At 36.6% G+C, this 20,246-nt stretch overlaps 9 non-coding genes across 9 annotated transcripts; all 9 read left to right on the forward strand.

The window, feature by feature from the left end:
- The first annotated feature begins 2,468 nt into the window (after positions 1 to 2,468).
- On the forward strand, positions 2,469 to 2,551 carry TRNAL-AAG (transfer RNA leucine (anticodon AAG)). Its single transcript has one exon. It is a non-coding gene; the product is annotated as a tRNA-Leu (tRNA).
- A 2,875-nt stretch (positions 2,552 to 5,426) lies between these two features.
- On the forward strand, positions 5,427 to 5,509 carry TRNAL-AAG (transfer RNA leucine (anticodon AAG)). Its single transcript has one exon. It is a non-coding gene; the product is annotated as a tRNA-Leu (tRNA).
- A 2,295-nt stretch (positions 5,510 to 7,804) lies between these two features.
- Positions 7,805 to 7,887, forward strand: TRNAL-CAG (transfer RNA leucine (anticodon CAG)). Its single transcript has one exon. It is a non-coding gene; the product is annotated as a tRNA-Arg (tRNA).
- A 1,497-nt stretch (positions 7,888 to 9,384) lies between these two features.
- TRNAL-AAG (transfer RNA leucine (anticodon AAG)) lies at positions 9,385 to 9,467 on the forward strand. The gene has a single exon. It is a non-coding gene; the product is annotated as a tRNA-Leu (tRNA).
- Positions 9,468 to 12,102: 2,635 nt separating this feature from the next.
- Positions 12,103 to 12,185, forward strand: TRNAL-CAG (transfer RNA leucine (anticodon CAG)). The gene has a single exon. It is a non-coding gene; the product is annotated as a tRNA-Leu (tRNA).
- Positions 12,186 to 14,527: 2,342 nt separating this feature from the next.
- TRNAL-CAG (transfer RNA leucine (anticodon CAG)) lies at positions 14,528 to 14,610 on the forward strand. The gene has a single exon. It is a non-coding gene; the product is annotated as a tRNA-Leu (tRNA).
- A 2,342-nt stretch (positions 14,611 to 16,952) lies between these two features.
- On the forward strand, positions 16,953 to 17,035 carry TRNAL-CAG (transfer RNA leucine (anticodon CAG)). Its single transcript has one exon. It is a non-coding gene; the product is annotated as a tRNA-Leu (tRNA).
- Positions 17,036 to 19,365: 2,330 nt separating this feature from the next.
- TRNAL-AAG (transfer RNA leucine (anticodon AAG)) lies at positions 19,366 to 19,448 on the forward strand. Its single transcript has one exon. It is a non-coding gene; the product is annotated as a tRNA-Leu (tRNA).
- Positions 19,449 to 20,163: 715 nt separating this feature from the next.
- Positions 20,164 to 20,246, forward strand: TRNAL-UAG (transfer RNA leucine (anticodon UAG)). The gene has a single exon. It is a non-coding gene; the product is annotated as a tRNA-Leu (tRNA).

The following is a 20,246-nucleotide window of genomic DNA, read 5'->3' on the forward strand; positions in this document are numbered from 1 at the left end:
TCAACTGCACATCGTGACCATCCATGGCACGAGTGGCTGCCTTTAACACACTGGACTGAACAATTAATTTTAACACAGTATAGTTTTTACTACATTTTAACTCTAACCATATGATTAAACACTTTGATGATATATTATTTTGTAGCATTCTCATACTCATTACACTATGTTTCCAATATAATTCATTGATATATAGCAATTTGCTATTATCCAGTGTATGTATGTTTGTTAGCGTACATGTGTGATATGATGTGAATATGTATGTGTACCTTTGTGTATATACAGTCGTGGCCAAAAATATTGGCCTCCTTGCACTTTTTTTCAAATAACTCACAATTTTCCTTAAAACGAAGTTGAAATTGACAAAAGTATTTGGTCTCCACAATTCTTTATTTCACTGTTAATATTGCAGAACCTTTGTTTTTTATTCCGAAGTTAATATATCCTTTTAAATCAGAAAATAAAAAGAAATGGCATTGACAAAATTATTGACATCCAAGACTTAATATTTGGTAGCACGACCTTTGGACAAAATAACTGCAGTCAAGCGCTTCCTATAGCGATGAATGGGCTTCCTACACCTCTCTACTGGCAGTTTGGCCCACTCTTCTTGTGCAAACTGCTCCAGTTCTCCCAGATTTGAAGGGTGCCTTCTCCCAACTGCTTAGATCTGGACTCATTGCTGGACACTTCAGAACAGTCCAGCGTTTTGTCTTGAACCATTCCTGGGTGGTTTTTGAAGTGTGTTTGGGTTCATGTCCTGCTGCAAGACCCATGACCTTCGACGAGACCCAGCTTTCTGACACTGGGTTTGTGCTCCAAAATGCCTTGGTAATTTCCTCATTTCATGATGCCGTGCACACATTCAAGGCGCCCAGTGCCAAAGTCAACACAGCAACCCCAAAACATCACTGAACCTCTTCCATGTTTGACTGTAGGGAAGGTGTTCTTTTCTTTGAAGGCTTCACTTTGTTTTCTGTGAGCAAAGATGATGTGCTTTACAAAAAGCTCTAATGTGATGTCTTCTGTCCACAGGACATTCTCCCAGAAGGATTTTGGCTTGTTCAGGTGTGTTTTGGCAAACTCCAGTCAGGCTTTCTTATGCCTCTCTCAGGAGTTTGGTCCTCCTGGGTCTCCTACCATAGAACCCCCTTTCATCGAGTTGGCGACGGATGGTGCTTGTTGAAACTGTCGTATCTAGTGTCTGAAGGTCAGCTTGAATCTGTTTGGCAGTTGATCGAGGTGCTTTCTCCACCATTCGAACAATCGTTTGCTGCAATCTTCGATCAAGTTTTCTTTTGCTGCCACGTCCAGGGATGTTGGCTACAGTGCCGTGGGCCTTAAACGTCCTGATAAATCGCATACAGTGGATACAGGAACATCAATGTCTCTGGAGATGGACTTGTAGCCTTGCGATTGTCCATCCTTGGCCACAATCTTGTGTCTGACCTCCTCAGACAATTCTCTGATTTTCTTTCTTTTCTCCATGCTCATTGCGGTACACACAGTAACACAAAACAGCAGAATGACTCCTTTTCTCTGCTCAAACTGGTTGAATGAGTGATTTTTATATTGCACGCACCTGCAACTCACCACAGGTGAGTTCAATTCCAAAGTAAAGGAGAATCACCTGCTTGAAATATAATTATTTCCAACAACTTGTAAAAGGTGCCAATAATATTGTCGCGTTCCTGGTGATTAAAATCTTCCAAGGAAATGGATTTCCGAATGGGCTTTAACTCCGAGGCCTTCAGTCAAGATATAGCGGAGAATACGCGTGGGGGCAAGTGGGTGAGAAGCCGGAGCGCTTATCTCACCGGCAGATCCTCAACCTGAAATAAATTAACTCGAACAACGCGGAAGTAAACTACAAAAATACCGGTTTTATTAAAGAAAATGCCTGTCACAAAATATAACACGGGAAAATAAAACTGATTCCTAAATGGCGCGCTCCCAAACAGACCCAAATACAGACAAAGGGAGATATAATTGAAAATAAATGTGTTATTTATTAGGGCACTTAGCTCAAATCGACTGGTGTTTCACATCAGGAATCGTCAAAGATCTTCTCAGGCCTTGGCGGGAAATGCACGTTAGTTGGCGCGAACTAGGCCTCACGCGCAAAGCGAACGAGCAGGCATGCAGCTCACTCTTCTCGTTGGGCCCGTACATTTCTAAATCCGTGTTTGTTTGAGTTATTTTCCGCAGGTTCGGGGATTGCCGGCGGGACCACAGGTAAGCTCATCAGCTTCCTCTTTTTCTCTTTCTTCCTCCCGTGTATTGCTCACTCTCCTTTTACCTTTCCCCTTCTCACAATGTTTCTCTTTGCTTTTCTCTCCCGACCCCTAATTTTTTGTTTTGAACGGAAAAGTGGAAACTATTTTTCTTGAAAGCAGCGGGAATGAAGATGCAAATAAGAATAAGTTCTTCGCATAATTTTGCTTGTTGCATATTTTTGACAGAATACAGTCAGAATGGCCGAGTGGTCCAAGGCGCTGCGTTAAGGTCGCAGTCTCTTATTGAGGCGTGTGTTCGAATCCCACTTCTGACATTCTCAATTTTATCTTATTCGTTGTACCCACTGGAAAGGAAGAACAAAACTAAACATTTAGAACGATTAAAAAATAAAAGTGGAAACAAGTATTTTGATTTGAAGCATTTTGAATATGTGGACATTTTACTATGTATTTTTCATGAAATGTGTTCACCTCATCGGTATTTTTCCTTCCTTAAACTTTTTCCTTTTCAAAAGCAAGTTATTAAATGTCCTTCATGATTCGTAGCTCCATGTTGAGTCTTTGTCTACCTTGTCAATCCAACATCAAACAACATTATTCTCTTCGTATTGATGAGATTTTCTGGAGAAGTGCAAAGCACAGCTCCATGAGGAATTTTTGAATGTTGATGTCAGCTGACGTCATCCAATCTCACGTTGCACGTGCAAAATGAGCAGCAATGAATTCCAACAAATTATTTGATCTAAAATTCACACAACCGCTCTGCTCCTTATTGATTTCTCTCACTTTGGTACTCCACTCCTTTCCTATGCCATCTCCAGGCATTGCAAAACGTCATTGCCGGGCACCGAAGGGGGCTCGGCAGTGACGCACGCTGAAAGGGAGTACTCAGTTTTCACTCTGGTTGTTTGTTTGTTTTCTTTCTTGTTTTCTTTCTTTCTTGTTTGTTTGTCCAGCCTGGTGTTGGCTTAGTGGTTAGGGTGCCGGCTCTGGATCCTAGTATCCTGGGTTTGAATCCCGGTCAATCGCTGAATTAACACCAGGGGGGTTGACTCAGCCTGTCATCCTTCCGAGGTCGGCAAATTGAGTACCAGTTCACTGGTAATTCCCTGTGTGTCGCAAGAGTCGACTAACAGGGTTGGTGGCAGTTAGGGCGGCAAAACATTGCTTCAAAAATGGGACCAGGGTGCCCGAAAAAGGCCAACCCCTGCTCTGCAGGGAAAAAGGCCTCTAAAGGTGGTTCTTCTTCTTCTTGTTTGTTTGTCCGGGCGATATCTCAGCCATCCTTTGAGCTAGGAAGCCGAAATTTCGGCACAATAGTGAGCAAGTCCTTTGTCAAAAACGTATTTTTTGTTTTTTGATTAATCAATTAATTGAGTTATTTAATTATTAGCGATTAATTTCGTACTTATTTAATCAAATTTCCTTTCTCTTCTGACCATTAACTCAGGCACCTTTTGAGTTAGGAAGCTGATATTTGGACATGCCAATGACCAGGTGATTTGGCTGCAAAGGTTATTTTTGATTTATTAATTAATCAATTAATCAATTAATCGATTAATTATTTAATTATTCGATTAATGACAAAAAAATTTATTTTTTTTTAGTTACAGATTCTGATGAAATGGTGGTGATTAATAGGTGGTGATGGTGGTGGTGATGACCGAATTGATTAATAATTTAATTTTTTAATGATTATTATTTATTTATTTTCATTCTCATTTGGCCAATATCTCAGGCACCTTGTGAGGTCTGAAGCTAATATTTGGACATGAGTGACCAAGTGATGTGGCTATCAAGGATATTTTTGATTTATTGATTAATCATTTAATCGATTAATTATTTATTGATTAATCGATTAATTATTTATTGATTAATCAATTAATTAATTATTTTTTATTAATGACTTATTTAATTACATTTCTAAAAGATGCATCTTCAGATCAAGCACTAGTGGTTTAGTTATGCTATTAGCCAATTGATTAAGAAAATATTTTGTGATAATCTTTTATTGATTTTAATTATACAATTAATCAATCAATTCGTGTACACCTCTCCCTCCCAATGCAGCTTCTATGAGCTGCACTGCGGTATTGCCGGGCGCCTAAGGTGCCCCGGCAATGCCGCGCTGTAGGATATTTAATTATTTGGCATGGGGGCTGTGTACTTTGAATGTATCTGTACTTGTCTCTCTGTCTTTTTTCTCTGGTCCTCATTCTCTCTCTCCATTGCTCACTCTCCTTTACCCTTTCTCCTTCTCTCTATGTTACTCTTTGCTTTTCTCTCCAGCCCCACTGATTTTTTGTTTTGAAAGTAAAAGTAGAAAATATTTTTCTTGAAAGCAGCAGAAAGGAAGACGCAAATGAGAAATAGTTGTTTGCATAATTTTGCTTGTTGCATATCTTTAACAGAATGCAATCAGAATGGCCGAGTGGTCCAAGGCGCTGCATTAAGTTCGCAGTCTCTTCTTGAGGCGTGTGTTCGAATCCCACTCCTGACATTCTCAATTTTATCTTATTCGTTGTACCCACTGGAAAGCAAGAACAAAACTGAACATTTAGAACGATTTTAAAATAAAAAGTGGAAACAAGTATTTTGAAGATGTGGACATTTTACTATTTATTTTTCATGAAATGTGTTCACCTCATTGGTATTTTTCCTTCCTTAACCTTTTTCCTTTTCAAAAGCAAGTTGTTAAATGTCCTTGATGATTGGTTGGTCCATGTTGAGTCTTTGTCCACCTTGTCAAACCAACATCAAACAAACATTATTCTCTTCGTATTGATGAAATTTTCTGAAGAAGTGCAAAGCACAGCTCCACGAGGAATTTTTCAATATTGATGTTAGCCTGCGTCATCCAATCTCACGTTGCACGTGCAAAATGAGTAGCAATGAATTCCAACAAATTATTTGATCCAAAATTCACACAAACTCTGCTCCTTATTGATTTCCCTGACTCTCTCTCTGTCTTTTTTTCTCAGGTCCCCAATCTCTCTCTCCAATGCTCACTCTCCTTTTACCTTTCCCCTTCTCACTATGTTTCTCTTTGCTTTTCTCTCCCTACCCCTAATTTTTTGTTTTGAAAGGAAAAGTAGAAAATATTTTTCTTCAAAGCAGCGGAAATGAAAACGCAAATAAGAAACAGTTGTTTGTATAACTTTGCTTGTTGCATATTTTCAACAGAATACAGTCAGAATGGCTGAGTGGTCCAAGGCACTGCGTTAAGGTCGCAATCTCTTCTTGAGGCATGGGTTCGAATCCCACTTCTGACATTGTAAATTTTGTTTTCTTGGTTGGACCCACTGGAAAGCAAGAACAAAACTGAACATTTGGAACGATTTGAAAATAAAAAGTGGAAACAAGTATTTTGATTTGAAACGTTTTGAAGATGTGGACATTTTGCTGTTAATTTTTCATAAAATGTGTTCACCTCATCGGTATTTTTCCTTCTTTAACTTGCTTTTGAAAAGGAAAAAGTTTACTAAATGTCCTTGATGATTGGTCGGTTAATGTTGAGCCTTTGTCCACGTTGTCAATCCAACATCAAACAAACATTATTCTCTTTGTTTTGATTAAATTTTCTGAAGAAGTGCAAAGCACAGCTCCATGAGGAATTTTTGAATATTGATGTCAGCCTGTGTCGTCCAATCTCACATTACACGTGCAAAATGAGTAGCAATGAATTCCAACAAATTATTTGATCTAAAATTCACACAACCTCTGCTCCTTATTGATTTCTCTCACTTTCTCTCTGTCTTTTTTCTCAGGTCCTCATTGTCTCTCTCCATTGCTCACTCTCCTTTTACCTTTCCCCTTCTCACTATGTTTGTCTTTGCTTTTCTCTCCCTGCCCCTAATTTTTTGTTTTGAATGGAAAAGTAGAAAATATTTTTCTTGAAAGCAGCGGAAATGAAGACACAAATAAGAATAAGTTCTTTGCATAATTTTGCTTGTTGCATATTTTTAACAGAATACAGTCAGAATGGCTGAGTGGTCCAAGGTGCTGCGTTAAGGTCGCATTCTCTTCTTGAGGCATGGGTTGGAATCCCACTTCTGACATTGTAAATTTTGTTTTCTTGGTTGCACCCACTGGAAAGCAAGAACAAAACTGAACATTTGGAGCGATTTTCAAATAAAAAGAGGAAACAAGTATTTTGATTTGAAACGTTTTGAAGATGTGGACATTTTGCAATTTATTTTTCATGAAATGTGTTCACCTCATCGGTATTTTTCCTTCCTTAAATTTTTTCCTTTTCAAAAGCAAGTTATTAAATGTCCTTGATGATTCGTCGGTCCATGTTGAGTCTTTGTCCTCCTTGTCAATCCAACATCAAACAAACATTATTCTCTTTGTTTTGATTAAATTTTCTGAAGAAGTGCAAAGCACAGCTCCATGAGGAATTTTTGAATATTGATGTCAGCCTGCATCGTCCAATCTCACATTATACGTGCAAAATGAGTAGCAATGAATTCCAACAAATTATTTGATCTAAAATTCACACAACCTCTGCTCCTTATTGATTTCTCTCGCTTTCTCTGTCTTTTTTCTCAGGTCCTCATTCTCTCTCTCCATTGCTCACTCTCCTTTTACCTTTCTTATTCTCTCTATGTTTCTCTTTGCTTTTCTCTCCCTAACCCCTGGTTTTTTTTTGTTTTGAAAGGAAAAGAAGAAAATATTTTTCTTGACAGCAGCGGAAATGAAGATGCAAATAAGAATTAGTTGTTTGCATAATTTGGCTTGTTGCATAGTTTGAATAGAATGCAGTTAGAATGGCCGAGTGGCACGAGGCGCTGTGTTCAGATCGCCCTCTCTTCTTGAGGTGTGGGTTCAAATCCCACTTCTGACATTATGAATTTTATTTTATTGGTTGAACCCACTGGAAAGGAAGAACAAAACTGAACATTTAGAACGATTTTGAAATAAAATGTGGAAACAAGTATTTTGATTTGAAACGTTTTGAAGATGTGGACATTTTACTATTTATTTTTCATGAAATGTCTTCACCTCATCGGTATTTTTCCTTCCTTAAACTTTTTCCTTTTCAAAAGCAAGTTATTAAATGTCCTTGATGATTCGTAGCTCCATGTTGAGTCTTTGTCCACCTTGTCAATCCAACATCAAACAAACATTATGCTCTTTGTATTGATGAAATTTTCTGAAGAAGTGCAAAGCACAGCTCCATGACGATTTTTTGAATATTAATGTCAGCCTGCATCATTCAATCTCACATTATACGTGCAAAATGAGTAGCAATGAATTCCAACAAATTATTTGATCTAAAATTCACACAACCTCTCTGCTCCTTATTGATTTCTCTCACTTTCTCTCTGTCTTTTTTTCTCAGGTCCTCATTCTCTCTCTCCATTGTTCACTCTCCTTTGACCTTTCTCCTTCTCTCTGTTTCTTTTTGCTTTTCTCTCCCTTCCCCCTCATTTTTTGTTTTGAAAGGAAAAGTAGAAAATATTTTTCTTGAAAGCAATGGAAATGAAGATGCAAGTAAGAATTAGTTGCTTGCTGCATAACTCTTAATATAATTTTGCTTGCTGCATAACTCTTAATATAATACAGTCAGAATGGCCGAGTGGTCCAAGGTGCTGTATTCCGGTTGCAGTTTCCTCTTGAGGCATGGGTTTGAATCCCACTTCTGACATTGTCGATTTTATTTTATTGGTTGTACCCACTGGAAAGGAAGAACAACACTGAACATTTAGAACGATTTTAAAATAAAAAGTGGAAACAAGTATTTTGATTTGAAACAATTTGAAGATGTGGACATTTTGCTGTTTATTTTTCTTGAAATGTGTTCACCTCATCGGTATTTTTCCTTCCTTAAATTTTTTCCTTTTCAAAAGCAAGTTATTAAATGTCCTTGATGATTCGTCGGTCCATGTTGAGTCTTTGTCCTCCTTGTCAATCCAACATCAAACAAACATTATTCTCTTTGTTTTGATTAAATTTTCTGTAGAAGTGCAAAGCACAGCTCCATGAGGAATTTTTGAATATTGATGTCAGCCTGCATCGTCCAATCTCACATTATACGTGCAAAATGAGTAGCAATGAATTCCAACAAATTATTTGATCTAAAATTCACAAAACCTCTGCTCCTTATTGATTTCTCTCACTTTCTCTCCGTCTTTTTTTCTCAGGTCCTCAATCTCTCTCTCCAATGCTCACTCTCCTTTTACCTTTCCCCTTCTCACTATGTTTCTCTTTGCTTTTCTCTCCCTACCCCTAATTTTTTGTTTTGAAAGGAAGAGTAGAAAATATTTTTCTTGAAAGCAGCGGAAATGAAGATGCAAATAAGAATTAGTTGTTTGCATAATTTGGCTTGTTGCATAGTTTTAATAGAATGCAGTTAGAATGGCCGAGTGGTATGAGGCGCTGTGTTCAGATCGCCGTCTCTTCTTGAGGCGTGGGTTCCAATCACACTCCTGACGTTATAAATTTTATTTTATTGGTTGAACACACAGGGAAAGCAACAACAAAACTGAACTTTAAGAAAGATTTTAAAATAAAAAGTGGAAACAAGAATTTTGATTTGAAACGTTTTAAAGATGTGGACATTTTACTATTTATTTGTCATGAAATGTGTTCACCTCATCGGTATTTTTCCTTCCTTAAACTTTTTCCTTTTCAAAAGCAAGTTATTGAATGTCCTTGATGATTGGTCGGTCCATGTTGAGTGTTTGTCCACCTTGTCAATCCAACATCAAACAAACATTATGCTCTTCGTATTGATGAAATTTTCTGAAGAAGTGCAAAGCACAGATCCATGAGGAATTTTTGAATATTGATATCAGCCTGCATCATCCAAACTCACATTGATTCGTGCAAAATGAGCAGGAATGAATTCCAACAAATTATTTGATCTAAAATTCACACAACCTCTCTGCTCATTATTGATTTATCTCACTTTTTCTCTATCTTTTTTCTCAGGTCCTCATTCTCTATCTCTCCATTGCTCACTCTCCTTTCACCTTTCTCCTTCTCTCTGTGTTTCTCTTTGCTTTTCTCTCCCTACCCCTAATTTTTTGTTTTGAAAGGAAAAGTAGAAAATATTTTTCTTGAAAGCAGCGGAAATGCAGACGAAAATAAGAATTAGTTGTTTTGCATAATTTTGCTTGTTGCATATTGTTGATAGAATACAGTCAGAATGGCCGAGTGGTCCAAGGCGCTGCGTTAAGGTTGCAGTCTCTTCTTGAGGCGTGGGTTCAAATCCCACTTCTGACATTATCAATTTTCTTTTATTGGTTGTACCCACTGGAAAGCAAGAACAAAGCTGAAAATTTAGAACGATTTCAAAATACAAAGTGGAAACAATTATTTTGATTTGAAACGTTTTGAATATGTGGACATTTTACTATTTATTTTTCATGAAATGTGTTCACCTCATTGGTATTTTTCCTTCCTTAAATTTTTAGCCGCGTCGCAAGACGCTGGTCATAGAGTGCCCTCTGCTGTTGTTCTTGTTCTTCTTCTTCTTCTTGTTGTTCTTGCAGAGAAGACAAAACCTCAAAGCTCCACCCATTCTGGGAACCATAGCTCCACCCATTGTGGGAGAGGCTTCATATAAACAAATATCCACCATTTTATTAACTAGCATAGCTTTGAGGCCTGTTTTGTAGGCCCGTGGTGTCTTCCTCTCTCACACAGTCTTATTTCAAATCAAATTCGATATATCATTTCATTTTTCACAGTCGCTAACATAGTTTTAGACTCAGTTGAAAAAAAACCGGAAGAAAATCCGATGAAAGTTGCCCTTTATAGAACGAAATGAATTCTCAAAGGCCTGTAACTTCAAGTCCATTGAGATATATATTTTTTAAATCGCGGCATGGTCAGTCATACACCGCCCGAAATAAGATGGGAAAATGCCGAGATATATATATTTTGTTTAAATCACGGCATGGTCAGTCATACACCGCCCGAAATAACAGATGGGAAAATGCCGAGATATATTAAAAATTCATCCATTTGATGACAATCGTCACGATGAAATATTTAATTTATACATCGTCACAATAATGTGGAGAGAGGAGCATAGCTTCGTTCACGTGTCGCCACATACGGGAAATTGCCGAGATATATATATTTTAAATCGTGGCATGGTCAGTCATACACCGCCTGAAATAACAGACGGGAAAATGCCGAGATATATTAAAAATTCGTCCATTTGATGACAATCGTCACGATGAAATATTTAATTTATACGTCGTCACAATAATGTGGAGAGAGGAGCATAACTTCGTTCACGTGTCGCCACACACGGGAAATTGCCGAGATATATATTTTTTAAATCGCGGCATGGTTAGTCATACACCGCCTGAAATAACAGACGGGAAAATGCCGAGATATATTAAAAATTAGTCGCCACACACGGGAAATTGCCGAGATATATTTTCACTTTGCACAAAAATAACATCAAGTAATCGAATCAATAGGAATGTCCTGTGCCTATAACATCGACGTTATAGGCACAGCTGCATCTAGGCATTGTGTAACATCGACGCGGCTTTTGTTTTAATTAAAACTTTTTGTACTTGTTTCCTTTTCAAAAGCAAGTTATTAAATGCCCTTGATGATTCGTAGCTCCATGTTGAGTCTTTGTCCACCTTGTCAATCCAACTTCAAACAAACATTATGTTCTTTGTATTGATGAAATTTTCTGAAGAAGTGCAAAGCACAGCTACATGAGGAATTTTTGAATATTGATGTCAGCCTGCGTCATCCAATCTCACATTGATTCGTGCAAAATGAGTAGCAAAGAATTCCAACAAATACTTTGATCTAAAATTCACACAACCTCTCTGCTCCTTATTGATTTCTCTCACTTTCTCTGTCTTTTTTCTCAGGTCCTCATTCTCTCTCTCCATTGCTCTCTCCTTTTACCTTTGTTATTCTCTCTATGTTTCTCTTTGCTTTTCTCTCCCTAACCCCTGGTTTTTTTTTGTTTTGAAAGGAAAAGAAGAAATATTTTTCTTGACAGCAGCGGAAATGAAGATGCAAATAAGAATTAGTTGTTTGCATAATTTGGCTTGTTGCATAGTTTGAATATAATGCAGTTAGAATGGCCGAGTGGTACGAGGCGCTGTGTTCAGATCGCCCGATCTTCTTGAGGTGTGGGTTCAAATCCCACTTCTGACATTATGAATTTTATTTTATTGGTTGAACCCACTGGAAAGGAAGAACAAAACTGAACATTTAGAACGATTTTGAAATAAAATGTGGAAACAAGTATTTTGATTTGAAACGTTTTGAAGATGTGGACATTTTACTATTTATTTTTCATGAAATGTCTTCACCTCATCGGTATTTTTCCTTCCTTAAACTTTTTCCTTTTCAAAAGCAAGTTATTAAATGTCCTTGATGGTTCGTAGCTCCATGTTGAGTCTTTGTCCACCTTGTCAATCCAACATCAAACAAACATTATGCTCTTTGTATTGATGAAATTTTCTGAAGAAGTGCAAAGCACAGCTCCATGAGGAATTTTTGAATATTAATGTCAGCCTGCGTCGTTCAATCTCACATTATACGTGCAAAATGAGTAGCAATGAATTCCAACAAATTATTTGATCTAAAATTCACACAACCTCTCTGCTCCTTATTGATTTCTCTCACTTTCTCTCTGTCTTTTTTTCTCAGGTCCTCATTCTCTCTCTCCATTGTTCACTCTCCTTTGACCTTTCTCCTTCTCTCTGTTTCTTTTTGCTTTTCTCTCCCTACCCCCTCATTTTTTGTTTTGAAAGGAAAATTAGAAAATATTTTTCTTGAAAGCAATGGAAATGAAGATGCAAGTAAGAATTAGTTGCTTGCTGCATAACTCATAATATAATTTTGCTTGCTGCATAACTCTTAATATAATACAGTCAGAATGGCCGAGTGGTCCAAGGTGCTGTATTCAGGTTGCAGTTTCTTCTTGAGGCATGGGTTTGAATCCCACTTCTGACATTGTCGATTTTATTTTATTGGTTGTACCCACTGGAAAGGAAGAACAAAACTGAACATTTAGAACGATTTTGAAATAAAATGTGGAAACAAGTATTTTGATTTGAAACGTTTTGAAGATGTGGACATTTTACTATTTATTTTTCATGAAATGTCTTCACCTCATCGGTATTTTTCCTTCCTTAAACTTTTTCCTTTTCAAAAGCAAGTTATTAAATGTCCTTGATGATTCGTAGCTCCATGTTGAGTCTTTGTCCACCTTGTCAATCCAACATCAAACAAACATTATGCTCTTTGTATTGATGAAATTTTCTGAAGAAGTGCAAAGCACAGCTCCATGACGATTTTTTGAATATTAATGTCAGCCTGCATCATTCAATCTCACATTATACGTGCAAAATGAGTAGCAATGAATTCCAACAAATTATTTGATCTAAAATTCACACAACCTCTCTGCTCCTTATTGATTTCTCTCACTTTCTCTCTGTCTTTTTTTCTCAGGTCCTCATTCTCTCTCTCCATTGTTCACTCTCCTTTGACCTTTCTCCTTCTCTCTGTTTCTTTTTGCTTTTCTCTCCCTTCCCCCTCATTTTTTGTTTTGAAAGGAAAAGTAGAAAATATTTTTCTTGAAAGCAATGGAAATGAAGATGCAAGTAAGAATTAGTTGCTTGCTGCATAACTCTTAATATAATTTTGCTTGCTGCATAACTCTTAATATAATTTTGCTTGCTGCATAACTCTTAATATAATACAGTCAGAATGGCCGAGTGTTCCAAGGTGCTGTATTCCGGTTGCAGTTTCCTCTTGAGGCATGGGTTTGAATGCCACTTCTGACATTGTCGATTTTATTTTATTGGTTGTACCCACTGGAAAGGAAGAACAACACTGAACATTTAGAACGATTTTAAAATAAAAAGTGGAAACAAGTATTTTGATTTGAAACAATTTGAAGATGTGGACATTTTGCTGTTTATTTTTCTTGAAATGTGTTCACCTCATCGGTATTTTTCCTTCCTTAAATTTTTTCCTTTTCAAAAGCAAGTTATTAAATGTCCTTGATGATTCGTCGGTCCATGTTGAGTCTTTGTCCTCCTTGTCAATCCAACATCAAACAAACATTATTCTCTTTGTTTTGATTAAATTTTCTGTAGAAGTGCAAAGCACAGCTCCATGAGGAATTTTTGAATATTGATGTCAGCCTGCATCGTCCAATCTCACATTATACGTGCAAAATGAGTAGCAATGAATTCCAACAAATTATTTGATCTAAAATTCACAAAACCTCTGCTCCTTATTGATTTCTCTCACTTTCTCTCCGTCTTTTTTTCTCAGGTCCTCAATCTCTCTCTCCAATGCTCACTCTCCTTTTACCTTTCCCCTTCTCACTATGTTTCTCTTTGCTTTTCTCTCCCTACCCCTAATTTTTTGTTTTGAAAGGAAGAGTAGAAAATATTTTTCTTGAAAGCAGCGGAAATGAAGATGCAAATAAGAATTAGTTGTTTGCATAATTTGGCTTGTTGCATAGTTTTAATAGAATGCAGTTAGAATGGCCGAGTGGTATGAGGCGCTGTGTTCAGATCGCCGTCTCTTCTTGAGGCGTGGGTTCCAATCACACTCCTGACGTTATAAATTTTATTTTATTGGTTGAACACACAGGGAAAGCAACAACAAAACTGAACTTTAAGAAAGATTTTAAAATAAAAAGTGGAAACAAGAATTTTGATTTGAAACGTTTTAAAGATGTGGACATTTTACTATTTATTTGTCATGAAATGTGTTCACCTCATCGGTATTTTTCCTTCCTTAAACTTTTTCCTTTTCAAAAGCAAGTTATTAAATGTCCTTGATGGTTCGTAGCTCCATGTTGAGTCTTTGTCCACCTTGTCAATCCAACATCAAACAAACATTATGCTCTTTGTATTGATGAAATTTTCTGAAGAAGTGCAAAGCACAGCTCCATGAGGAATTTTTGAATATTAATGTCAGCCTGCGTCGTTCAATCTCACATTATACGTGCAAAATGAGTAGCAATGAATTCCAACAAATTATTTGATCTAAAATTCACACAACCTCTCTGCTCCTTATTGATTTCTCTCACTTTCTCTCTGTCTTTTTTTCTCAGGTCCTCATTCTCTCTCTCCATTGTTCACTCTCCTTTGACCTTTCTCCTTCTCTCTGTTTCTTTTTGCTTTTCTCTCCCTACCCCCTCATTTTTTGTTTTGAAAGGAAAATTAGAAAATATTTTTCTTGAAAGCAATGGAAATGAAGATGCAAGTAAGAATTAGTTGCTTGCTGCATAACTCATAATATAATTTTGCTTGCTGCATAACTCTTAATATAATACAGTCAGAATGGCCGAGTGGTCCAAGGTGCTGTATTCAGGTTGCAGTTTCTTCTTGAGGCATGGGTTTGAATCCCACTTCTGACATTGTCGATTTTATTTTATTGGTTGTACCCACTGGAAAGGAAGAACAAAACTGAACATTTAGAACGATTTTGAAATAAAATGTGGAAACAAGTATTTTGATTTGAAACGTTTTGAAGATGTGGACATTTTACTATTTATTTTTCCAGAAATGTCTTCACCTCATCGGTATTTTTCCTTCCTTAAACTTTTTCCTTTTCAAAAGCAAGTTATTAAATGTCCTTGATGATTCGTAGCTCCATGTTGAGTCTTTGTCCACCTTGTCAATCCAACATCAAACAAACATTATGCTCTTTGTATTGATGAAATTTTCTGAAGAAGTGCAAAGCACAGCTCCATGACGATTTTTTGAATATTAATGTCAGCCTGCATCATTCAATCTCACATTATACGTGCAAAATGAGTAGCAATGAATTCCAACAAATTATTTGATCTAAAATTCACACAACCTCTCTGCTCCTTATTGATTTCTCTCACTTTCTCTCTGTCTTTTTTTCTCAGGTCCTCATTCTCTCTCTCCATTGTTCACTCTCCTTTGACCTTTCTCCTTCTCTCTGTTTCTTTTTGCTTTTCTCTCCCTTCCCCCTCATTTTTTGTTTTGAAAGGAAAAGTAGAAAATATTTTTCTTGAAAGCAATGGAAATGAAGATGCAAGTAAGAATTAGTTGCTTGCTGCATAACTCTTAATATAATTTTGCTTGCTGCATAACTCTTAATATAATTTTGCTTGCTGCATAACTCTTAATATAATACAGTCAGAATGGCCGAGTGTTCCAAGGTGCTGTATTCCGGTTGCAGTTTCCTCTTGAGGCATGGGTTTGAATCCCACTTCTGACATTGTCGATTTTATTTTATTGGTTGTACCCACTGGAAAGGAAGAACAACACTGAACATTTAGAACGATTTTAAAATAAAAAGTGGAAACAAGTATTTTGATTTGAAACAATTTGAAGATGTGGACATTTTGCTGTTTATTTTTCTTGAAATGTGTTCACCTCATCGGTATTTTTCCTTCCTTAAATTTCTTCCTTTTCAAAAGCAAGTTATTAAATGTCCTTGATGATTCGTCGGTCCATGTTGAGTCTTTGTCCTCCTTGTCAATCCAACATCAAACAAACATTATTCTCTTTGTTTTGATTAAATTTTCTGTAGAAGTGCAAAGCACAGCTCCATGAGGAATTTTTGAATATTGATGTCAGCCTGCATCGTCCAATCTCACATTATACGTGCAAAATGAGTAGCAATGAATTCCAACAAATTATTTGATCTAAAATTCACAAAACCTCTGCTCCTTATTGATTTCTCTCACTTTCTCTCCGTCTTTTTTTCTCAGGTCCTCAATCTCTCTCTCCAATGCTCACTCTCCTTTTACCTTTCCCCTTCTCACTATGTTTCTCTTTGCTTTTCTCTCCCTACCCCTAATTTTTTGTTTTGAAAGGAAGAGTAGAAAATATTTTTCTTGAAAGCAGCGGAAATGAAGATGCAAATAAGAATTAGTTGTTTGCATAATTTGGCTTGTTGCATAGTTTTAATAGAATGCAGTTAGAATGGCCGAGTGGTATGAGGCGCTGTGTTCAGATCGCCGTCTCTTCTTGAGGCGTGGGTTCCAATCACACTCCTGACGTTATAAATTTTATTTTATTGGTTGAACACACAGGGAAAGCAACAACAAAACTGAACTTTAAGAAAGATTTTAAAATAAAAAGTGGAAACAAGAATTTTGATTTGAAACGTTTTAAAGATGTGGACATTTTACTATTTATTTGTCATGAAATGTGTTCACCTCATCGGTATTTTTCCTTCCTTAAACTTTTTCCTTTTCAAAAGCAAGTTATTAAATGTCCTTGATGGTTCGTAGCTCCATGTTGAGTCTTTGTCCACCTTGTCAATCCAACATCAAACAAACATTATGCTCTTTGTATTGATGAAATTTTCTGAAGAAGTGCAAAGCACAGCTCCATGAGGAATTTTTGAATATTAATGTCAGCCTGCGTCGTTCAATCTCACATTATACGTGCAAAATGAGTAGCAATGAATTCCAACAAATTATTTGATCTAAAATTCACACAACCTCTCTGCTCCTTATTGATTTCTCTCACTTTCTCTCTGTCTTTTTTTCTCAGGTCCTCATTCTCTCTCTCCATTGTTCACTCTCCTTTGACCTTTCTCCTTCTCTCTGTTTCTTTTTGCTTTTCTCTCCCTTCCCCCTCATTTTTTGTTTTGAAAGGAAAATTAGAAAATATTTTTCTTGAAAGCAATGGAAATGAAGATGCAAGTAAGAATTAGTTGCTTGCTGCATAACTCATAATATAATTTTGCTTGCTGCATAACTCTTAATATAATACAGTCAGAATGGCCGAGTGGTCCAAGGTGCTGTATTCAGGTTGCAGTTTCTTCTTGAGGCATGGGTTTGAATCCCACTTCTGACATTGTCGATTTTATTTTATTGGTTGTACCCACTGGAAAGGAAGAACAAAACTGAACATTTAGAACGATTTTGAAATAAAATGTGGAAACAAGTATTTTGATTTGAAACGTTTTGAAGATGTGGACATTTTACTATTTATTTTTCATGAAATGTCTTCACCTCATCGGTATTTTTCCTTCCTTAAACTTTTTCCTTTTCAAAAGCAAGTTATTAAATGTCCTTGATGATTCGTAGCTCCATGTTGAGTCTTTGTCCACCTTGTCAATCCAACATCAAACAAACATTATGCTCTTTGTATTGATGAAATTTTCTGAAGAAGTGCAAAGCACAGCTCCATGACGATTTTTTGAATATTAATGTCAGCCTGCATCATTCAATCTCACATTATACGTGCAAAATGAGTAGCAATGAATTCCAACAAATTATTTGATCTAAAATTCACACAACCTCTCTGCTCCTTATTGATTTCTCTCACTTTCTCTCTGTCTTTTTTTCTCAGGTCCTCATTCTCTCTCTCCATTGTTCACTCTCCTTTGACCTTTCTCCTTCTCTCTGTTTCTTTTTGCTTTTCTCTCCCTTCCCCCTCATTTTTTGTTTTGAAAGGAAAAGTAGAAAATATTTTTCTTGAAAGCAATGGAAATGAAGATGCAAGTAAGAATTAGTTGCTTGCTGCATAACTCTTAATATAATTTTGCTTGCTGCATAACTCTTAATATAATTTTGCTTGCTGCATAACTCTTAATATAATACAGTCAGAATGGCCGAGTGTTCCAAGGTGCTGTATTCCGGTTGCAGTTTCCTCTTGAGGCATGGGTTTGAATCCCACTTCTGACATTGTCGATTTTATTTTATTGGTTGTACCCACTGGAAAGGAAGAACAACACTGAACATTTAGAACGATTTTAAAATAAAAAGTGGAAACAAGTATTTTGATTTGAAACAATTTGAAGATGTGGACATTTTGCTGTTTATTTTTCTTGAAATGTGTTCACCTCATCGGTATTTTTCCTTCCTTAAATTTTTTCCTTTTCAAAAGCAAGTTATTAAATGTCCTTGATGATTCGTCGGTCCATGTTGAGTCTTTGTCCTCCTTGTCAATCCAACATCAAACAAACATTATTCTCTTTGTTTTGATTAAATTTTCTGTAGAAGTGCAAAGCACAGCTCCATGAGGAATTTTTGAATATTGATGTCAGCCTGCATCGTCCAATCTCACATTATACGTGCAAAATGAGTAGCAATGAATTCCAACAAATTATTTGATCTAAAATTCACAAAACCTCTGCTCCTTATTGATTTCTCTCACTTTCTCTCCGTCTTTTTTTCTCAGGTCCTCAATCTCTCTCTCCAATGCTCACTCTCCTTTTACCTTTCCCCTTCTCACTATGTTTCTCTTTGCTTTTCTCTCCCTACCCCTAATTTTTTGTTTTGAAAGGAAGAGTAGAAAATATTTTTCTTGAAAGCAGCGGAAATGAAGATGCAAATAAGAATTAGTTGTTTGCATAATTTGGCTTGTTGCATAGTTTTAATAGAATGCAGTTAGAATGGCCGAGTGGTATGAGGCGCTGTGTTCAGATCGCCGTCTCTTCTTGAGGCGTGGGTTCCAATCACACTCCTGACGTTATAAATTATATTTTATTGGTTGAACACACAGGGAAAGCAACAACAAAACTGAACTTTAAGAAAGATTTTAAAATAAAAAGTGGAAACAAGAATTTTGATTTGAAACGTTTTAAAGATGTGGACATTTTACTATTTATTTGTCATGAAATGTGTTCACCTCATCGGTATTTTTCCTTCCTTAAACTTTTTCCTTTTCAAAAGCAAGTTATTGAATGTCCTTGATGATTGGTCGGTCCATGTTGAGTGTTTGTCCACCTTGTCAATCCAACATCAAACAAACATTATGCTCTTCGTATTGATGAAATTTTCTGAAGAAGTGCAAAGCACAGATCCATGAGGAATTTTTGAATATTGATATCAGCCTGCGTCATCCAAACTCACATTGATTCGTGCAAAATGAGCAGGAATGAATTCCAACAAATTATTTGATCTAAAATTCACACAACCTCTCTGCTCATTATTGATTTATCTCACTTTTTCTTTATCTTTTTTCTCAGGTCCTCATTCTCTATCTCTCCATTGCTCACTCTCCTTTCACCTTTCTCCTTCTCTCTGTGTTTCTCTTTGCTTTTCTCTCCCTACCCCTAATTTTTTGTTTTGAAAGGAAAAGTAGAAAATATTTTTCTTGAAAGCAGCGGAAATGCAGACGAAAATAAGAATTAGTTGTTTTGCATAATTTTGCTTGTTGCATATTGTTGATAGAATACAGTCAGAATGGCCGAGTGGTCCAAGGCGCTGCGTTAAGGTTGCAGTCTCTTCTTGAGGCGTGGGTTCAAATCCCACTTCTGACATTATCAATTTTCTTTTATTGGTTGTACCCACTGGAAAGCAAGAACAAAGCTGAAAATTTAGAACGATTTCAAAATACAAAGTGGAAACAATTATTTTGATTTGAAACGTTTTGAATATGTGGACATTTTACTATTTATTTTTCTTGAAATGTGTTCACCTCATCGGTATTTTTCCTTCCTTACACTTTTTGCTTTTCAAAAGCAAGTTGTTAAATGTCCTTGATGATTGGTGGGTCCATGTTGAGTCTTTGTCCACCTTGTCAATCAAACATCAAACAAACATTATTCTCTTCGTTTTGATTAAATTTTCTGAAGAAGTGCAAAGCACAGCTCCATGAGGAATTTTTGAATATTCATGTCAGCCTGCATCGTCCAATCTCACATTATACGTGCAAAATGAGTAGCAATGAATTCCAACAAATTATTTGATCTAAAATTCACACAACCTCTGCTCCTTATTGATTTCTCTCACTTTCTCTGTCTTTTTTTCAGGTCCTCATTCTCTCTCTCCATTGCTCACTCTCCTTTGACCGTTCTCCTTCTCTCTGTTTCTTTTTGCTTTTCTCTCCCTACCACCTCATTTTTTGTTTTGAAAGGAAAAGTAGAAAATATTTTTCTTGAAAGCAATGGAAATGAAGATTCAAGTAAGAATTAGTTGCTTGCTGCATAACTCTTAATATAATTTTGCTTGCTGCATAACTCTTAATATAATACAGTCAGAATGGCCGAGTGGTCCAAGGCGCTGTGTTTAGGTCGCTATTTCTTTTTGAGGCGTGGGTTCGAATCCCACTTCTGACA

Source organism: Myxine glutinosa, chromosome 1, assembly GCF_964187855.1.
Source record: "Myxine glutinosa chromosome 1, kmMyxGlut1.1, whole genome shotgun sequence".
Taxonomy (NCBI): Eukaryota; Metazoa; Chordata; class Myxini; order Myxiniformes; family Myxinidae; genus Myxine; species Myxine glutinosa.